Raw genomic sequence first — 21,623 nt, 5'->3', positions numbered from 1 at the left:
GGGATAAACATGGACATTTTAAGTCCTGAACTGTGATCTATTAGGGACATTTATATCCGAAAGGCAACCCGGTACACAGCAGTGAGCAGAAAATGTCTGGGCCGCAAATATGAAATGCTTCAAGGAGAACATTCTTCTTTTAAAATAATCAAATTCAAAAGAAAGAGAATTGAAGCTAAATTCCATCCCTAATTTGTGCCAAAAACCACAGGGTCAAAATGTACAATTTATAAATGAAATTATCCTTGGCTTCTTCGACCATCAATACTGGCTTCTTCCATGGAGGAAGGAGAAAAGCCATTTCCTCAGGATGTATCTCGTCCCTAAGTGAGGCTCCTGTTTGATTGGTTTTGCTGTTTTTCCTGCGGGCAGAAATGGAGAAGAGGTTGCAGCATGGACCAGTCAAGGCTGAGCCCCCAGACTCCTTCCTCTATAAACAGAGGAAAAAAAAGTAGAAGGTATTTTGACATTTTATTTTAAATTTTCTAACTTCGCTCAAGTCATTTACCTTTCTTCGCAACACGGCCTACACCAGAGAAACGTATATGCTGTATTTCTTGTCAGAGAGGGAAAGAAATCTTCGAATGCTTGACAGTGTGGTGGGCTGTAAGTACATGGACATATGTGATAGGAATTGAAAGGCTCCATAAAACTTCCTCTATTATACGAATAGTTTCCATTATTCTGCCATTGTGCCTAGAATTCCTGCGTGATTCATTTCTTTAGGGAAAGAAATGTCAACATTTTAGATTATTCTGATCGAATGGTGATACCTAACTCGGTTGTTAGCTGCTGGATGGCAGAGCTCTCTTATGCTTCCAAGTATGCCCACTTGGGTTAAGTACAATCTATGCACATGGTAGGTGTTTAATAAGTACATGTGGAGAGCCAAACTAAGCACTGTCAACCATTAGCACCATAATGGAATGGTTCACTTATAAAATCATTCTCCAACTAGGAACACTAAAATCTATGCTTATTCAGAAGAAGGAAAGTTAGGTTGGTTTGGGTGCTTTAGTGGACCTGGAGCAGGAGAGGGTGCAGTAAGATATGCTTGGGACCCAGGGCACTGGATTTGTGTTAGAAACATAATGTCAACCACATATGTAATTAAAAAATTTCTAGTAGCCGCATTGAAAAAGGTAAAAGAAACAGGTAAAATTAATTTTAATATATTTATTTTTTTATTTTTTAAAGATTTTATTTATTTATTTAACAGAGACAGAGACAGCCAGCGAGAGAGGGAACACAAGCAGGGGGAGTGGGAGAGGAAGAAGCAGGCTCATAGCGGAGGAGCCTGATGTGGGGCTCGATCCCATAACGCTGGGATCACGCCCTGAGCTGAAGGCAGACGCTTAACAACTGTGCCACCCAGGCACCCCTAATTTTAATATATTTAACCCAATATATTAAAAAGTACATTTAAACAAGTAGTCAAAATAAGAATTGTTAGTGAGATATTTTACATTTTTTTTTAATGCTAAGTCTTCAAAATCCAGTGTGTATTTTAATCTGATGGCAAATCTCCATTCAGAGGAGCTACATTTCAAGAGTCCAATAGCCACATGTGGCTACCATATTGGACAGCACAGATCTAGAAGGCTAGTTGGCATAGAGGGAGGGAAAGAGAGAGGGAAGGGACAAGGGAGAGGCCCTGCAGTGGGGGAGCCACAGGGAGCCAGGGGCCAGAAGAAAGTGGCTGGGACCAGGGACTGGGGAGGAGAGCTGAAAAGCAGGAAGGCACTGAGACAAATGTGCTTTGTAAGTTGGCTGGGGCCTTTTCAGTATGATGGCTGGAGCTGTGCTGCTCAGGTACCCTTGGCTCAGGCGGCGTTGGAAGGATTTTCAGGGCTGCGTGGAGGTATGTTTCCTTCAAGTGCTGTTCCTTTGGTGTCTCTGAAGTGAATTCATCCATCCCGAAGTCTCTTTGTTTAACAAATCTAAGGAGTTTTTAGAACACCACAATTATCACTTACAGTCTTCTACAGAAATGGCCATCTTCTAGAGGAACATAGTCAAACTACTGTCTTCCAGTACAGGTATCCCTGGCTACATGATACCTCCACAACTCTATATTTGATGTCATGGAGATCATAGAAGAGACTGTGAGAAACAGGGCGAGAAGCTTTCAGTCACTTTTACCAGCATGCCATCCAGTCCATCCAGGGCACTTCTCCGTGCTCCACAACCCATGAACTGAAACTCGGTTAGGAGGCATCTTCCATAAAGCGGTTATGCATGGCACTAGTTCACCATACTTGGGATGGCTGGGTGGGAGGGAAATCCACACAGAAATGCCATTTGCTTCATTAGAGACTGGATATTGAAACAGTCCTCTTTCTTGTCAAACTTATAAATTTACAGCTGTGGCAGCCCCAGGCACCACACCTAATTCAAGGTGTATTTCTCTCCCAGGAAATCAATTAAAACTTAAAAATTTTAGGATTGTTTTTTCTACTATACCCCATTTAGATTTGGTCTTGGGAGTTCCTCATGCTGGGAGCTGAGAAGTCAAAGATTTCTGGATCTTTCCAGAACATGCTGTTCAAAAAGAAGTTTTCCACCTTCACTCCCATGAGTGGAATAATCCAACCTAGGAGATGTAGTTCCGTTAGACCAACAACCCAAGGCTGCCCCTCATCTATTTCTTGTCCTGCTTTGCTTCCTTTTAAAAGGTCTCCTCTTCATTGGGTCTTTCCATGGATTTCTTGGGCATGTTCTTTCCCATCACAGGTATTGTCTACATCCTCACTTACAATAATGGTTCCTCCACCTAGAAACCCACCCAGTAATTCTTTTAAGAATTACACTTAAGTATTTGGGATGGATCTCCCCCCCTCGAATCTGTCCAAAAGTTCTGTAACTACCTGGCAGATCGGCCACAGTCTCCGGCCTGTGGTTTCTACAGTTGCTCTTATTAGGGACTCTCTTCCTAGAGCTGGAAGAGGATGGCTTTCAGTGCTTTCCTAAACTTGAGATCCCTTACCAGGTGTGGGGAGGGGAGGGGTCTTTCCAGCTGGGTCTTCTTCCTAATCTTTTCTTTGGGAGCAGCTAGATCTGGGTGTGTCTTTCTATTCCCTTTATATCCATCTACCTCGTCTCTAAAACCCCAATTGTTTTCCCAAGGAAAGATTTCTTTTCTTCCTGCTTAAGCAGCCCATCTGCTTTCATTTGTCTTTCATTCTCTCTCCACTCCTATTTAGATAATAGGACAGAATCATGATTTTGACAACCAATCCAGTTCCTCCTTGAGTTTCTAAGCAAACCGGCTTCCAGATATACTGTTTCAAGATTAGGCTTCTTAAATTATCTTAACTTATGTGTTGATAATAATTTCACTGAGTATTTTGGTGGTAGGGGGGATTGTTTTATTTGTTTTATCTAAACCCAGGAAGATGGAATATTCTTTTGAAACTATGGCTTCTATTCCTCTTGATTATTCATTACTGAAATCTACCACCCTTTGGGAGGGTCACCAATGTTAGCAACCTTGAAATGTAAAGAGAGGGCCAGAATTTATGTAATTAACAAACTCAGGATAAACTGGAGGCTAAGAGCTCTACTACCATTATTTCATTTAATTTCCACTATAGCCACCGAGGTAGGTATTAATAATATCCAGTTTACAGAGAAGCATAGTAGGAATTAGAGAGGTTAAGCAACTAATCCATGTTATACAAGTAGTAGGAGGTGGAACTAGGATTAAAATCCAGATCTGATTCTAAAGGCAGTGCTCTCATCATTTGCCCGTTAAAAGGTGGGTCCACTGTCCATCCCTGCCTTCTCATTTAAATACATATTGCTTGGACATGAATCTCAGGAAATTGTTGGCTTCCCTTTCCCGTGATGCTTCCAGAATGCATTTCCTTGCGAATGATGAAGTGGCAATGGGTAAGAGTGAATGGATGAATAGGGAGTTCCAGATGCAGGTGAGAAATGCTGAAATGATGGGTTGTATCCGTAAATCAGCACATGCGCACGGCTCTTGGTGACAGACACCCATTTGTCCCATAGCCAAACTGTCTGCTTTGGCTTTGCTGAGCTGCAGTGGAGGCCAAACTATCTACCCAACAAGAGGGGCTGAAATGATTGAATCAAGCCAAATAAAAATCAAATCCTGGGCATTGCTGCAGTGGAAGAAGAAGAGATGTCACATGCCTGCTTCTGAATATTTCAGAGATTATCGTTGCCTGGGAATGGAATTCCAATGACTGGAAAGGCAGAGGGATGATTGCCTTAATGCATTGCCCGTTAATCCTGTTCATCCTTTTGCCAAGGAGTTAATGAAGCTAAGGCAGAAGGAATTGTTATTGAACAACCCAACATCTACTATTTAAGCTAAAAGTAAAGCAGAAAAGGAAGGTCCCCAAAGTCATCAAGGATAATAGTTTAAGCTAGGGAGGGAAATCTAAGGCAGGTTGCTGTAAACCTTGATTTTCAACCCTGTTGCTGATGCAGACGGGCCTGTGGATCTTTTGAAATTTATTACTTTTTCATGCAAATTTGAGCCAAGCAAATTCGAAATCGTGTAATAATAATAATAATGATAATAAAGCTTCCCTTTAGGTTCAACATTTGGGATAATATAAATAATATAAATTGTCGCGTTCCCAGCAGGAAATAGATGGCACACTTAAATTAGATGAAAGGACTGTTTACAGAGGTGTGGGCAGGGTGTAGGGGAACTCCCAGGAGTAGTACAATCCGTGCTCCAGACCGATAGGGACAAGGGGAGTGAGCGGTTCCTGAACCCTCAGGAGGACAGCTATATGGGGAGGCCACTGGATGGGAACTTGGGCCTTTGGGAGAGGGACACAGCTGACCAGTGGTGGCCCAGCAGAGTGGGATCCCTAGGAATTGATACCTTAACGTCTCTCCTCTATCTCCCTGATTTCTTGCAGGTGCTGCCCACTGGGAGAACCTGGCTGGAAGCCAGAAAGCAAGGAGACTTGTTGATATTGTATATATAGATGGACTCCCTGAGGGGAGCAGGGTGAAGGACCTGGAGGACCCCCACACTAAACCAAAAACTGAGCCAAGAGTAGTTTCATTTCAAACCAACGGTAGGGCACATTGTAAATGGGGTTTCTGCTATCGCCTGTGGCACTCCAGCTGGTAAACAGCACTCACACCCCTCCTCCCCCTAACTCTCTATCCACGGTCAGGATGGAACTGTATCCATTTTGAATTATGAGATGCTTTGAGGAAACATGGCTTCCATGGAATTCAACCTCCCCAGTGCACCTTCTCCAAAATACCATGTTGGTTTGGATTCTTCCTATAAGAGATTTTAAGCTGCAAGAAAGAGTCTGGTCACCTCTCTTTATGCTGCTTCTGTGTTCTTGAAATGCCACAAAATTAAGATTTTTCTAAATACAATTCTCTTTTTATTTGGAGGCATGGGACATTTTTGGTGCTGTGCAGCCTTTTTTTCCCCTTACCCTAGAATTGATCGGTACTCCAAGAAATTAATTTTGAACAGAATTAGCAGCTGTGTTTCCCTTGCACAGTGGATACAGAAATTCTGGCTTCTAGACTATAAGCTCCTTGAGGGCAGGGGTTGTGTCTCATTCAACAACTTACCCCCAGCTTCCGGCATAATGTGTGGTTCTTAGAAAGTACTCAATAAATATTTCTTGAATAAGTAAACAAAGCTTTTAAAATTATGCATAGATACATAGCCAAATCATACCTATTTCTAACCATATTCCTTAAGTCTGTATTATTAAAAAGATTTCAGAATCACTGTAAATGATACTGTGAGGGTTGAATGGCTCCCACCTCCACTGGAGGGCTGGGAACACACAAACTAAGAGTTAGTATCCAAGATTAGTCCTTGTTTATGATTCAGTCATTTTAAGAGCTCTTCAAAGTGCAATTATTGCCAATTAAAAAGTTTCCCTAATACCCAAAGAAAGTCATTTATCCTTTCAGATCCCTGTGAATGCAGAACACTTGGTATCTAGACCAAACCAGGTGTAAGAGTTGCCATGGGGCCCGTTTTGTTTAGTCATCTGCTTTACTTTAAAAATGACAAGGCTGCACCTTACAGTTATCAAGGTTCAGCCCTGAGTGGTTGGAAGGAGTCTTTGATTCTCTCTAAGGCAGCAGGATTTACCTTCTATCACCTGCCAGGAGACAAGGATGAGGTGGGAGGGGCTAGAAGGATTGGGAAAGGCTTTGCCCTGTGATACTGTTCTTTGCTTAGAAAGCCTGCATTCTGGTATCTCTTAATGATGGCTTAATTTGGGGTATATTTAATCCAGGAGATTAAACCAAGCCATCCATTAAGAAGTTAATCCATGCATTTGATTTCCATTAAGAGGGAGAAGAACAGATTTTTTCTCTCTCTTCCTTTTGTCCTATTTTCCCCTTTACTTAAACTTCCTCTCCTCTGCTCAGTGATGTCATTGTAGCTTCTAGTCTCTGGCCGGGGGTGTGGGTGTTAGCGGCTCTCTCGGCAGCCGCTGCTGATTCATCTTGGTGAATCATCTGCCTGGGCATCTGGGCTGGGAGAGAGTGATGTCACTGTTCGTCCTCCTCCTCCCTGGCCTCCCCTTTAATACGCTGCATGTTTCAAACAGGCATGTTCAGCTGAGGCTGCCCAGGAGCCTGGGAACTCACTAAGCTTCCCAAATGCCGGATGATCCTGGGCAGGGAGCCCTGGGGTTCTCACCAGGGCATGGCTGAACTCCTTCACCCTGCTCACCACGAGGCCATTTATAGACTCATACAGCTAGGAAGTGACCGAACTAACACATCTGAGGCAGCCAGACATCCAGCAGTCAAGCTTCCCAGCCTTGCTCAGCCTCTCTGCTTTGAGGTCAATTATTATAAGCTATCATTTTTATAAGGATGCTCTTAGTTCAACGGTTGCATAATCCATGGCTCTGTTTCACAGCAATGATAATTCAGAGCCTCCCGGACAACAGAAATCCCTGGTTTAATCTTTTTTTTCTTCCTTTCCATTTCTTCTTTCTCCCTGCTTCAACTGCTTCCCCACCTCGCTCTGAACTCAACAGTTTCCAGCTGTGTATCACTTGGCTCTGTTTCCACCCAAATTTTTCTATAACGTGCAGCTGGACTTCCAGGTTCCAGATGTGCTATTTATTTATGCTGAAGCATCTGGGCCTCGACACAGTCCTGTCACTGCAACGTGGCAAACTTGCAAAAAAAAAAAAATCGACTGGCAGCTATCTGGCAGACTGCACCACCCTGACAAACCAGGGAGGCATTGCAAAGGAGGTGAGGCCAAGGCAAGGGGCGTGAGTGGGGACGGCAACCCAGGTGAAGCGAGCAGCCCACACGCTCCCATGCTGTGGCTTTTAGATGAGTCTAATACCACTGGAAGATGAGGGTCTGATTCATTTCCGAGCACGATGGTGCTGCCGCAAAATCCAAGTAAGTCATTCTCCTCTGGAAGGGAACTGGAAACGAGGTTACCCGGTGAAAGCAAATGGCTGTCACCCCTAAGTGATGGGGCTGTGAGCCCCAACGATGACAGCCCAGAACTGGGGATTATGGGGCTGTCGGGGAGGGACGCTGGACTGGGAGCCAGAGTCCTGGTTCTGGTTCCAACTTTCTCCTGCTTCCTTTCATGACCCTAGGCAAGCCTTTTCATCTGGGATCCTATTCCCTCTTCCATGACGTTAAAAGATTGGGTTAAATTGTGAGGTTTCAAGTGGGTTTTTTTTTCTTTTCATTCAAACTAAATCTTAAGTGGAAGTCTTTTATGTATGTGTGCTCAATGCTCAATATTATGGTGCAAGGAAGTGGTAATAACAGCGTTCTGGCAAACAGCTAACTGGCAGCTTTTCCAGGGTACACTGGGTCCCACAGAGCTCAGAGGTGGGGGAGGGAGGCGTCAGAAGTGTGTCTCTCCACCACTCAAGCACCCTCACCTTGACAGACATGTGGCTTAGCCTCATGGCTTCCCTTCTCAGTGGCACAGAGAACAAGCCCCTGCACTGACACTCTCTCTTCCTTGTTCGTTCCCTGGCCCAGCCTAACTTCCTCCACCCCCTCCTCCCTTCTATTACCCTCTTCTCCTTAGCTTCCCACTAGGATGGCCAGTCATTCAGCTCCACCCTCTCTGAAGGTGCTGGGTAGAGTAGGCATGGGGCAGAACCATTTATAACCGCAGGGGAAACAAACCCTTGGCAAAGGAATCTTCCAGACTACTAAATGGAGCCTCTCTTAGCAGATTTTCTGTGTATTGTACTAAAAGGAGCTCTTCTCCCTCTTCTTCCACTTTGAGTCTCATTACTGAAAGCCCCATTTGTGCTCTAGCCTGTGTGGCAAGGCCCAGGAATGAAGGTGAGGGGGAATGTGGTGTGTGGTCCTCTGTCTAGCCATTTCCGAGACAACTTTATTGAAACTTGAGGGCTCCTTAAAGCACAGTTTGAGGACCACTGCACAAAATGTAATGATCACTCCCAACCCTTGGGTCCTAAAAACTCAGAGAAGAGCATTCTTCATCTTGATTAGAATCCTAGGAAGTTTTTGGGTACTAGAGAGGACTTCTGGAGATTCCCCCACGCTTTCTCATCTGCTGCTTTGAGGGAGATCTACATCCATCTATCATCTTACTAGTTGGGAGAAATTCTCCCTGAGGAACGATTCATAGCTCCTAGCACCATATAGCTTCCCCCAGGTGACACAATTTTCTCTCCAACAATGCAGTGTGAGATACTCTAAGCGCACAGATGAAGGAACATTTCAGTATCAGAGAACATCCTTCCATACAGGTGACCTCTTATACATAAACCCAAGAGTCCAGTGGCCTAGAGATGAGAGCTAGGCCACTAAGGGAGGTCCCAAGTCATCTTGGCTTTGTAGACAAATGGTTACTTTTCTTCTCCTCCTCAGTGAATGGTACAGCACCATATGTGAAGCGGTTATATGTTGTATTATTCTTTCCAAATATTTGCTGCCCTACTTAGTGATAGAGTAAGACCTTCCAGCTACATGGATGCTGAGCTTAGTCACTGATTTACTTTGACCAACGTAATGTGAGAAGTGATGCATGTCACCTCCAAGATAACACTCAAAGTCCATGTGAAGTTCTATCATCTCACTTTTCTCTCTTCTAACAAAGGGCAATATCTGAAAAGGGCAGAAGCCCAAATAGGGGCTGCTTCTTCAACCTGAGTCTCAGAATGACAAGGATGTGAAGAAGCAGCAGACCCAAGACAGACATGTGGTAGATAGAGAATATGAACAAGAAATACACCTTTGCTCTTGTAAGCCTCATTCTAGCTGAATTGTTTCTCATGGGTTAGGGGCCAGAGAGACCTAGCTCAGAATTTCAGCTGTATAATATCAGACAAATCTCTCAAAGCCTCCATTTGCTCATCCATGAAATGGGAACGATAATGGCACTTATCTCACTGGGTTGTTGAAAGGATTAAATACAAAAATGCAAGTAAATTGCTTAGCACAGTACCCAGTATTAGAAAACACTTGATACATGTTACCTATTATTATTATAAAACATATTTAGGGCATAGGAAAAAAAAGTATGGGTGTATATCAAAGAGAAGAACAATGATAAAGCAGGATAACTGGTCATAAATCTTCTTTTAACACTTAATTTTTAAAATTAATACTCAGTATTTATGGCTTTATATGTAGAAAGAGTAATGGCCCCCAAAGATGTCCAAATATCAATCCCCAGAACCTTTCAAGATGTTACCCTTTGTAGCAAAAAGGACTTTGCAAACATGATTAAGTGAAGGATTTGAGAGATGGGAATTTATCCCAAATAATCCAGGTAGGACTGATGCAATCACAAGGGGCTTTATAAGTAAAAGAGGGAGGCTGAAGAGTCAGTGAGAGAAGGAAATGTGAGGATGGAAGCAGAGTTAGGAGCGATCCACTTGCTGGCTGGAAGAGTCAAGGAATGCAGATAGCCTCCAGAAGATGGAGAAGCCATTAGGATGGAGTCTTCTCTATGGCTTCCATTAGGAACACACACCTCCCACCACCTGGATTTTAGTCCACTGTGACCATTTGGACTTTTGACCTACAGAACTGTAAAACAATAAATTTATGTTTTGTTAGGCCACTAAATGTGTGGTAATTTGTTACAGCATCAATAGGAAACTGATTCAGGCCCAATTCCTTTTTCTGTTGTTTCAGCATTGCTGCTTCTTGTCAACAGGTAGTCTCATTTTCCTGAGTGCAAAATTGTAAAGGTTTGGGTGGGATTTCTTTAGATCCCAATGCATGCTGACTCATAAATTAGGCCCCTGCCTGTGGCCATCCTTTCTTGCCTCCCCCATCTCACATGATCCCACCCTATGAATCCCACATACATAATTTCAAATCATAAAAGGAATATTCTATTATAATTTTAAAATGACATGTTATACGTTGTTCACTCTGTGTAGTTTTGGGGGGTGGTTTGTAGTATTTTCTAGTCACTACTAAATGATAAAATTAAGGCCAGAAGGCCAGATCCTTAGATAAACCTGAATTATGCCAGCATGATTCTTAACATGACTTTTTCCAGAATTCTCTTCTAGCAAATGAATTCTTTCATCATCAAGAGAATGTCTTATAAACTCTCCTGATGATGAAAAAATTCATTTACTAGAGTAATACATGAGGCATATGGTAGTAATTTTTTTTAAACATCACTGGTTGCTGAAATCTTGTTTGTAAATGGAGAATTGTTGTTTGCTTCTTTTAGATACTTTTGTTTACTTCCTAATTTTTTTCTTTTTTTTAAATTCAAGTATAGATAACATACAGTGTTAGATGAGTTTCAGGTGTACAATGTAGTGATTCAACAATTCTCTACATTACTCAGCACTCATCATGGTAAGTCTACCCCTTAATCCCCATCACCTATGTCACCCATCCCCCAAACACCTCCCCTCTGGGAACCATCTGCTTGTTCTCTATAGTTAAGAGTCTGTTTCTTGGTTTGTCTCTCTCTTTTGTCCTTTGTTCAATTATTTCTTAAATTCCACATATAAGTGAAATCATATGGCATTTGTCTTTCTCTGACTTATTTTGCTTAGCCTAATACTCTCTAGCTCTATCCATGTTGTTGCAAATGGCAAGAATCCATTCTTTTTATGGCTGACTAATACTCCATTGCATCTATGTACCACATCTTCATCCCTTCATCCATCAATGGGCACTTGGGCTGCTTCCATATCTTGGCTATAGTAATTAATACTGCAATAAACATGGGGGTGCATATCCTTTTGAATTAGTGTTTTTGTATTCTTTGGGTAAATACCCAGTAGTGGAATCACTGGATTGTGGGGTAGCGCTATTTTTAATTTTTTTAGGAACCTCCATTCTGTTTTCCTTTTTATTGGTTTTAGTGATGGCAGGCAAGAGACAAGAGGAATATTTGTCATCTCTTTCGCACAGGCACTTTCCAAAAATTTCCACTCACCCCTCCAGAGTGGGTAGGCCGTGCAAGTGCTTCAGGGGTCTCCCTTACGCTTGCAGACCTTTCACAAGAAGTGTGCTCAGTGTACTCGCACTTCCTGGGCTGTCTCTGCTTCAGGGGTTCTTGGTTCCTTCACTGCTCCTGCCTGTGGTGGGAGAATGAGTCACGCGGGAAGTATAAATTTCCTGACCCCTCCAACTACAGTTCATAGGTCTAGCCATACCATGGTAAATATTCTCTTTCTGTTCTAAATAAAACAATAATTCTGTGCTCAGACTGTTGCTATTTTTCCCCCCTCTCATTGGCTCCCAACTCACAGAGTCCAGGCTAGGAGTAGACAACTTTCCAGAAATCTCCTCAACCACAACATGCTGATTAGCTTTATTTTAATAATAGGGTTGCAGTGGGAGAGGTACACTTTATAAGTCCTGGTGCCAGAAAATAAGCCTTTGAGCTTTCTTGATACCTGGCCTTGTACTTCTAAGTGTCCTCCCATCACTTTAGAGGTCATAGCTATGAACCACCCCGCCCCTCCATCTCCAAACTGCCGTTCTCTCTGATATCTGGTCCCAGAGAAGGGTGGTCTGGTTGCTCTTCAGTGACCAGCATCTCCCTCTTGGAGTGTGTGTAAAATCTTAGTAAATACAGTATACTCGCTATCCTCATGTTAGATTTTTACTATTACATTTCAGCCTGGATTCTGCAGTGGAAAACTTACTGCCACATAATTGACTTTCATTCACTATTTTTGTCCAAATAGGGTTATATCCATTTTTAGCTAGATATTATATGAATTAGTATCTGAATCATACCCAAGACCAGATGGAGTTGGCTTTTCCTGAGGAAGACAAAGCGTTAGGTTTTCTTGTTTTAGTTATGAAAATGCCAGCTTGAGCAATTAACTGCCTGGTGTCCTAATTGTCTTCATGTGTGAATCAAAGAGGCCATATGGCCCACCTGATCGATTGTGTGGGTATTAAGAAGGGGAGGAAAAAAAGGATCCAGAGGGGCATAGTTAGTCACTCAAGTCTACCATTTATGTCACAAGTGTGTTCGTTGCCCAGTGAAGATTTGTAGATGCAGCTGCCGGGGGATGTGAGCAGCATGGATGTGTCTCTGAGCCGGTCTTGCAAAGCCTTCATGGTGTAGGAAGACGAAAATATTTTGGGAGTCTACATTTCGTGCGTTAAGAAATCTAAGGGAGCATGGGGTTCTATGCATGAAAAAATAAAGCCAATTAAAAATAACGATCATCCTCGTGGAAGTTCAAAATGAAAAAAAAAAAATCTTGCTTGACAAGACTCTAACCTCTCACGTGTGCCCATCTGGAGTAGCAGCTGTCCCCTAGTTGCCATCACCTCCTGGCTTGCCTCAATCACGCAGGGGACAGTCCGACCTGGGATCATCTGAGCGCTCTTTATTTTCAAAGGTTTCTCTTGGGTGGCAGCCACAAAAAATCTCTCTTCTTTGGAGGAATTCAAGTAATTTCCAGATATTCATTCGTGATTTCATTTAAAAAATTAGTTAAAAAAAATAAGGGTGTAGAGTAGGTGTTAAAAAGTGGAGTCTACCAGCAGAATTATTTTGTTTGATTCTCAAAGGATCTTTAAGAAATTTCACACAAAAATGGAAATTTCTCCATGGCTACAATCAGCCAGAGTTAAGTGGCAACTGTCAGCCTGAGAAAGGGCATAACCCACTCTTTAGTTCCCTATTGATGTGCACTGGGCCTGCTTCATTCTCTTATACCACCTGCCTGGTCCTATACCTGAACCCTGACCTGAATAACCACCTCTCACACTCCGGGGAAACTGAGGTACAGAGTCACTCTGAGAGACAAATGCAGGTTAAGTCCCCAAGGACTCAACTTTGTGTGTGAATGGGAGCGGACTTGAAGTGGGGAAAAGTTTTTAAAAGCAACTGGAATGGTTTCTTTACACACATCAATGTGTTGGGGGAGCAAAGAAAGAAAATGAGGGAGACAGAGAAATCAATGACAAAATGGAAGGGGAGGACATGGCTCTCAGGAAGGCTTTGCGCCAGAATTCACCAGTCCATTCCTCACGTGATGTCGCCCCCCACAGACAATGCCCAGGCCCCAGGCACAATGTCAGCTGGAGAGGGCCCCATGTGCAGAGGCTGACTTCAGGATACATGTCCAGGTTCTCCTCGAAATTCCACAAACTCTATATCCTTGGACGAAGCCACTATCGCTTTGGACCTGGACCACCACAGAACTGCTTTTACCAAGTGGCTCTCTGTTCTGCTCGCCCGTCTATGTGGCTGGTGCTACAGGACATGCCCATGGTGCTGGATTCAGCATCAGCATGGTCCTGGGGCTTTCACTCCTGATATTCCTTTCTGGATTCAGTATTGGGAATAAATGTGTTTTCTCCAAGAACTGTTTTTTCATTTTGTTGCTGGTGTGTGTGTGTGTGTGTGTGTGTTTAAATACTGCAAACATTATAAAGGCTATACCACATCTGATTTCTCTCTTTGCACTGGTGGGTTAAAGGCAGAATCGAATCCATGGCCAGCCTCCAGCAAGAAAAGGAGACATAGTGGAAAGGGACACATTCAGATACTTCATTCTGTTTGGGGTTTTTTCCCTTAATTTCCTAGACCTTAATTTTCCTTTGTTCCTTTTCTTGACTATTAATTCTTAGGTGCTTTTGAAAATGTCTTATTGCTATCAGATATTACACAAATACAGAATGAAAAACCAAACTGAGCATTCCAGAAGGCAAGGAGTATCTTCAGTTAAATTAGCTTGGGTAAAAGGAAAGGGAACAATAACACCCCATGCTTATGGGTACTAGCTGATTGCAACATATAATTGAACATTTTAACCACACAATGCTAGCCCATTAATTTAAAATTCAATTTAATTTTATCTTTGTTCATTTTCCCCAGGTCTTTGAGGTAAATTCCTAGCTTTATGACGATTTATGGTTTGTTTGATAAAATGGGGGGGGGTCTTCTAATTGGTTTCTCGACTACCATAGTTACTTGGCTGGTGTCTGAAGTGTGCTGGGTGATATGAGAGGATTCTCTCCCCTACCTCCATCCCAGGGACCCTACCTCCACGCAGACTCTGGTCATCCTCTGTGAAGATCCTGGCCTTCTTCAGTCTCAGAACCTAGTGTAAACCATGCAGGATCTTAGATTATATGAAGTGGACGGAAGCCCAGTTTCTGTTTTTCATGTTGCCCTTTGTCAATAACTTTTTTCTGGGATATACCAAGATTCATATCCAAGTCCTGTTGGGATATTTTCCTCCCAGTTTATCTCCCAAGTGAAAATCTACCAACCTCACTTCCTTTTCCAGAACATTTCTGTACTATTAATGTGTTGTTGGGAAAGAAGAAGGAGTAAGGATGTTAAGAGTGTGTCTGTGTGTATATATAGGAAAGGGGATAATGAAGATTTAAAAAATTATGAGTATGATATGAATAAAACATTCCTGAATGCACAAAAAGAGAGAGGCCTTGCATCCTACTGCTCTCTGCACTGGGCAACATGGGATGATGTTGACTGAGGACAGCTTGTTTTGGTTTAGAAATTTGGTTTGGTACAGGAATGACCGTGCAGTAATTCAAGGAGAAGGCACTGTGCAGCTTACATACAAGGTATATAAGGCAAGTTTGGAGTTTGCAACTCATGAAGCTTCTTTTCTGGTTGGAGACAAAGGCTTGCATATGTAGCCCAACTAGGGAAAAATTCAAGTGTGTGATAAATCACTAAATCGCATATTAAAAGTAATAACTGCAATAAAAGGGGTGCACCCACGGTTCTAAATTCAGCACATAACCCATTAACGAGAGACTTTCTTGGAGAGCACTTAGATTTGCTTTAGGGGCCCTCCCTAAATTGTAGTGAAAAGGCTCACATTTGGTGATTGGAGTTTCATGGATTTCATAATTTTCATAATCACAACCTCGTCTTGAGGCCTTCTTTTAATACGTTCTGTTATTTTCTAAAACTATCAATGTCACTTATTTTCTAAGGAGTTTTAAAACACTGTCTCTTAAGTTTCTCCAGCTTTGGAGTTGCGTGACTAAACCCATTAGATCCTGGGTCTGGGGTAGTTAATATTATTGCAGTGAGTATGAATTTTCATGGTTGCAGCAACTTACAAAGTTCAGATAACTTGAACATGGCAATTCAAATGACTTGGTAACTTAACATTAAAAATTCCAGTTTCTTTTAGATAAATACTTAATCACGTAGGACGTTCCCAGTTTCTTTTCTCATCTCTCCAGGGCTAAAGCTTCTCCATCCTGTCATTGATGGAGGAGAGTCTGGTGTGAATCTCATCTTCCGTCTTTGCCCGTGTCTGCTGAGGCTTAGCTGCACCTGCCTGGTCTTTGAAATCTGCCTCTACTCCCATTGTGTCCCCCGAGGAAGCCTGCCCCTCATAGTCTCTAGTCATCAAGTCCTTTACTCTGCACCTTCTTTGCCAACAACACAAAGTCCATTCAAATTCCCCAAATGCTCTTAACCAATCTCCACACCTCTCTTGACTTAACATGGGGAAATGCGTGGTTGCACTTACACTCTACTCTGGGGCTGTGAGAGATTGAGAGTAGGGTGGCTGGAGGGTGGGACAGGCCATTTCAGAAATGCCTTTGCAACACTTAACCTTGTGAAAATAAAAGGAAACCTTGTGGGGCACCTGAGTGGCTCAGTTGGTTAAGCGTCTACCTCTGGCTCAGGCGATGATCCCAGGGTCCTGGGATCGAGTTCAACGTGAGGCTCCCTGTTCAGCGGGGAGCCTGCTTCTCCTTCTCCCTCTGCCCCTCCCCCCTGCTCATGCTCTCTCTCTCATAAATAAAATAAAAAAAAAAAAAAAAGAGAAACCTTTTATAAATAAAGTCAGGAGGCCAAAAGGCGAGCGCTTATGCCTTACCACTTGTTGACAATTGCAAACACAACAGGAAGACTCACACCTTGTAAGTCCATACTACTTTAGCGGCTTTATTACCCCAGCAGAAGATGGTTTTCTTCTTGCCCAGCAACAGCCCAGCCAATGAGAGAGAGTCACAACTCAGCCAGTGAAAACCCACCATACTTTGAACTCTCAGTTTACTCCAATGGACTTTTGTTTGTAACAGCCCCTCCCAATTCCTTCTTTCCTATATGGAAGAGCCTTCCTCTCCTTTGTTCTCTGAACTTGCCTATAGTTTTGCTACAGCTTGCATGTTCTGAATTACAATTTTCTGCTATTCCTGAATAAACCCATTTTTTCTTTTTTGCTTATAAAATAACTGGCTGTTTTATTTTTAAAGTTAACACTCAGTACATACTTTTCTACTCTCTTGGCTGCCCTATGATGAAAGAAGCTCTCAGAGGATTTCTTGTTTGGGTTCTAGTTTTCAAGTTGGGAGCTAGTCCTCCCTATTCTCAGATGTCTATCTTTTCTAGGAGGATGGTCTCTACCAACTCCCCAAGGGTTTTGCTCCTTGGAAGGGTAACTGTGAGAATCCTTTTCTCGAGAGATCCTGCACCAGCTACATACTCCCTAAATGTTTTCCAAGATCCTTAAACCCAGCTCAGAAAAGGTTCTTATTGCCTCTTTGTGTGGTGAAGATATGGTTTATACATCATCAAATGTTTTTCCTCCTTATGTTTTTTTTTTTTAAGATTTTATTTATTTATTCGACAGAGATAGAGACAGCCAGAGAGAGAGGGAACACAAGCAGGGGGAGTGGGAGAGGAAGAAGCAGGCTCATAGCTGAAGAGCCTGATGTGGGGCTCGATCCCATAACGCCGGGATCACGCCCTGAGCCAAAGGCAGATGCTTAACCACTGTGCCACACAGGCGCCCCTCCTCCTTATGTTTTATGTTATAAACTCTATGCACTTAGTGCTCCAGGATTTGCCTTTGAAGAGCTAATTTTTTTTTTCTTTTTCAATACCATTGTATCTTCCCCTCTGAAGAGCCTATTTTGAAATTCAAAGTGAAGAATTTGACTTGCTGAATTCAGCTCTGGCTAGGTTCTTCAGTACCTTTCCCTCTCTAGGATAAAAGCCTTAGCCTAAAGATCTAATTTTAATGGTGAAAATGTTGTAGGGTAAAAAGGAAATGCCAAGAAGTAAGAATACATCTGTCAAAATTTAAAAATATTTTACAGCTGCTTATATGATATGAACTGAATGACTTAGGTGGTCTAATATAAAATTTTGCTCTTTGGGGAGGAATTGTAAAGAATCTAGGCAATGTCTAAAGATATTAACTTTAAATAGTTTTTGAAATTTACCATAGGAGGATTTTTCTCTCCCTCTTGGCTTTGAAAATATTCCTATGTCACCCCCTTCTTTTCCATGATCCTCCATAACCTAGGAGGGTTAGTTGGCAAAATTCCATACAGTAAGCAAGACTTCCTGCCAATTAAGAGCCTCATACTATCTCCTTGGGGAGACAAAGCCCTGTGGCTAAAAATATCAAGTCTGGGATCTTGAAGTTCTACCCGAGAAACTGTGGGGAATGTTAAGTCTCTTGGTGGGGGAATAGGTTGGATCACTGAAATGTCTTTTCCCCAGCTTGTTAATTTCTATGATTCAAGGAAAACAGACCTTAAAAGGAAGGGAGAAAGTACAATTTTTAGAGGACAAAAGTGAACACTAGTTACTTTAATATTTTGAAAAATGTTTTTATGAATTTTTAATAAAATTTGCAAATGATGAAATATCTCCACATTCAAAAGAATCAATTAAATGCTTATATTATCATGGATTTAAGGCCCTCATTATTGGGAAAAGGTCAAAATTCTCCAGATTTCTGAGTTCATGATAGTAAACATATTTCTTTCATAATATTCACAGAATGCTCATGACAAATGCAGTGCAAATGGAGATGTTTTATTCCCAACATGGACTGGTGAAATGAAAACTCCCTTATGTTGAGTATCACCACATCAGGTACATACCCTACTGAAAAATGATTCCTGACCAACTGACATGTTGCATGTGTAAGAATGTGTATGTACATGCATGTATACACGTAATTTTATACACACATATAATTTTTGAACATTGAAAGGTATTTTTACCCACTAGAAAGAGTTTGATATTTCAATCTCTCAAATGATAATTTTATATCATGGAATAGTGGTTAAGAGCATGCGTGCTGGAATCTGATTGCCTGGGCTAAAACCATTAATTAGCCATGTGACCTTGGGCAAGGTACTGAACCTTTTTGTATAGCAATGACTTCATCTCTAAGATGCAAGCAACAACTGCATCTGCCCCATGAGGTGGCTGTGGGGATTAAGTAAATTAGAACATGGCATTGTATAAAGTACAAAATAAATGTGAACTTTCAGTAACATTACTAGTATATGCAAGGCCCATGCTAGCTGCTTTGGGGGAAAAAGGAGACACAGTCTTTACCCTCATATGGTTTAATATCTAGTTGGGAACTCAAGCTATCGTCTTATATAAAGTTAAATATTAATACCTGAGAAGAAAATCCAATAGTTCAGTTCAGCTGCACGGACCAGCCTCTTAAATATAGAAGCCCTATGGGCTGGGTGACCTGGACCAGAGGAATATCTTTATATAAAATGTTAGTCTCACATTTGTTTCCCTTCACCTGATGCTTATCTCTCTGACATGATGGAAACAGGCTCAAGGCAAATTGGATACTAAACACCGTTTGCAGTGGCCCAGCCTACATTAATCTTGCAGTGGTTTAACCATGGGTGAGCAGTCAATGACGCAGCTGCTGATGCTGGATTAAGGCTCTTGACAACAGAGGTTGGTAGAGCTGTGAGTGCTCTGAGAAGCGGGCCAGCCCAACAATTTCTGCAGTTTGCAGAGGGACAGTGACTGCTTGAGCTGATTTTTAAGTTTTTCTCTGAGATTTACAGACAATTCCAGTCTGTGGCTATCCAGTTTAAGAGGTAATTCTGTATAAGGACTGGCACAAAACCGCGTGTCTAATTGCCAGATAAATATTACAGTTAACTTCTCTGTGAGATCAAGGACAGGATGACTTCCTGTGGTCTGGAATGTTCATGGAAGGCCTTGGAAAGATGCGGTTATGAAGGGCCTTCAACAAGAATTTAAGGTAGTCTTTGGATTAATCCCTTTGAAATCAAATATTAATTCCCCTAATTTATTTTTTATAAAGAGGAATGCCTTTATTTATTTATTTATTTATTTATTTATTTTTAATTTTAAGTGGGTCCCAAGCCCAATGTGGGGCCTGAACTCATGACCCTGAGATCAAGAGTCATATGTTCTACCAACTGAGCCAGCAAGGCACACCAACCTCTAACTTAATTTTTAAATTTATCACTAGATTTTCCCCTACAACCTGTCCCTGACTGGTTCTCATATCAAAAGATAATTCTGTGTCTAAGTTATGAGTTTAATAAGTTTTCATATGTTGATCTGTGTATATAACCTTCACCTATAAAATTGCTTCTGTGGGAGAAACAGGGGTATTCTGAATTTCAGACAAATTTATAGACCCATTTTTTAAAAACTCTACTTTGGTTGGTTCTTTCACTCAACAATTAATGAGTGATTTCATGACTATCAGACACTGTTGTTGGCCCATATGAATAAAAGACAGATACCTGCCCTCATGGAGTTGACATTCTGGGGAGGAGAGAGAGTTAAACAATACACAGAATCAATAATTGGTATAGTATGTTGGAAGGCAGTAAGTGCTAAGGGATAATGTAAGAGTAGTGCAGGGTAAGAGGGATGGGATGGGATGGGATAATTTTAAACAGGATGATCACTGCAAAGGTTACACATAAGCAAAGTGTGTAGGGAGCCAGCCAACATGACCAACCCCAACTGGGGGAAGAGTATTTAAGGCAGAAGGAGGAGCCAGTGCAAAGGCCCTGAAGCAGGAGCTTACCTAATGTGTCTGAAGAATAGCAAAGAGACCAGTATAGTTGGAAAGGGGTGGGAAAGACAAGAAGATGAGGTGAGAGGGGTAAGTTGGGCAGTGGCAGCAGGGAACTTGCTAGATCATACAGAGCCTTGCAAAACTGTAGAGGCTTTGAGAAAGTCAGCGGTCACTCGCATTGGGCTGGCTTAAAGCAAGGTCTGCTTGTATCAAAATAAGTTATCTTTTCCCTGGTCTCCTATACTTCAACTTTAACGTGGATACAAATAAACTGAGATCTTGTTAAAATTCAAATTCTTATTTAGTAGGTCTGGGGCAGGGTGTGAAATTCTCCATTTTTAACAAGCTTCCAAGTGATGCCAGGCTGTTAGTCTACAGCCACACATTGACAAATAAGAGTAAAGAGGTGTTGAGCTCCCAGGGGGCCTGGAACTTACCTCTCTGTTAGCTGGGTTCAAGGGCCTTCTTGTTCCTTGTGAGCCTGAAAGGACAACCTCAAAAGGTTTTTGTTCACTTTCCTATCCGTCATGGTCTCACCACTGGTCTATTTCAAGGTTCTATCACTTGGCTAGTAACAGCATGGTCTAGAGCTCCCTCCAGGAACAAGAGACAGGTTGTCCGGTTGTTCCCCTGGAGGGTCTAGTAAGTTTCTAGGGCCTCCTCACTGCCACTATGGAGGCTCTGACCACATTCCTATCTTACTCCAATTATGAAGTTCTGACTTGCGGCCTTCACTCCTGGTCCTATACCTTGAGTGAAAGTCCAGCCCTGTAAACTGGCCTGAGACAGCTAGAGGATCTAGGTTATGCTCCTAGGTAGAAGAGAGAATGCTCTGCTAATGACTATTTTACATGCAAGGCTGGCCTTCGTAAGGGCTAGTGCAGTAATCTGCAGGGGAGCAGGCCTGGGAGGACTTGCCACTTGTGACTATAAAGCAGGAGTTATGAGTCGGCTAGGCCTGGGTTTGAACTGCGCTTCTCTCCCTTACTATGTAATCTCAGGACTATTCCTTGGGGGCCTGGAGCCACAGTTTCCTCATCTGGAAAGTGGGGATGACAACAACACTTCCCTCATTTATTGAGAGGATGCATATAAAGCATGTAGTCAGGTCCCTGGTTCATAGGATGCTCACAAAATACTGGTGATTATTTTTGTAATCGCTAGTAACAGCCCACCACCTATCAAATCGCTTTGTGGCCCGGCACCATGGTACCCACCTTTCATTCTCTGGAGTTCAGACACCATGGCAAATCCCTCAGCAAAGGCTTTCAAAGAGAAAACAGAGGGGCCCACAGCAGTTTCATCGTGGCAAATGTCACAAGAGGTAATTTAGAAATGAGATGACGG

At 42.3% G+C, this 21,623-nt stretch overlaps 1 long non-coding RNA gene across 1 annotated transcript; it reads right to left on the bottom strand.

Annotated features, from left to right (window-relative positions):
* Nucleotides 1-1,303: 1,303 nt before the first annotated feature.
* LOC109491319 lies at nt 1,304-21,621 on the bottom strand. Its single transcript, XR_002144662.2, has 3 exons — nt 21,494-21,621; nt 14,492-14,549; nt 1,304-1,940 (listed from the first exon to the last, which is right to left on the bottom strand). It is a non-coding gene; the product is annotated as an uncharacterized LOC109491319 (long non-coding RNA).
* Between the last annotated feature and the right edge of the window lie 2 nt (nt 21,622-21,623).

The sequence above is a fragment of the Ailuropoda melanoleuca genome, chromosome 9 (genome assembly GCF_002007445.2).
Source record: "Ailuropoda melanoleuca isolate Jingjing chromosome 9, ASM200744v2, whole genome shotgun sequence".
NCBI classification, from domain to species: Eukaryota; Metazoa; Chordata; class Mammalia; order Carnivora; family Ursidae; genus Ailuropoda; species Ailuropoda melanoleuca.
Note: the sequence above shows the minus strand (reverse complement) of the source record. Positions and strands in the feature narration are given on the sequence as shown.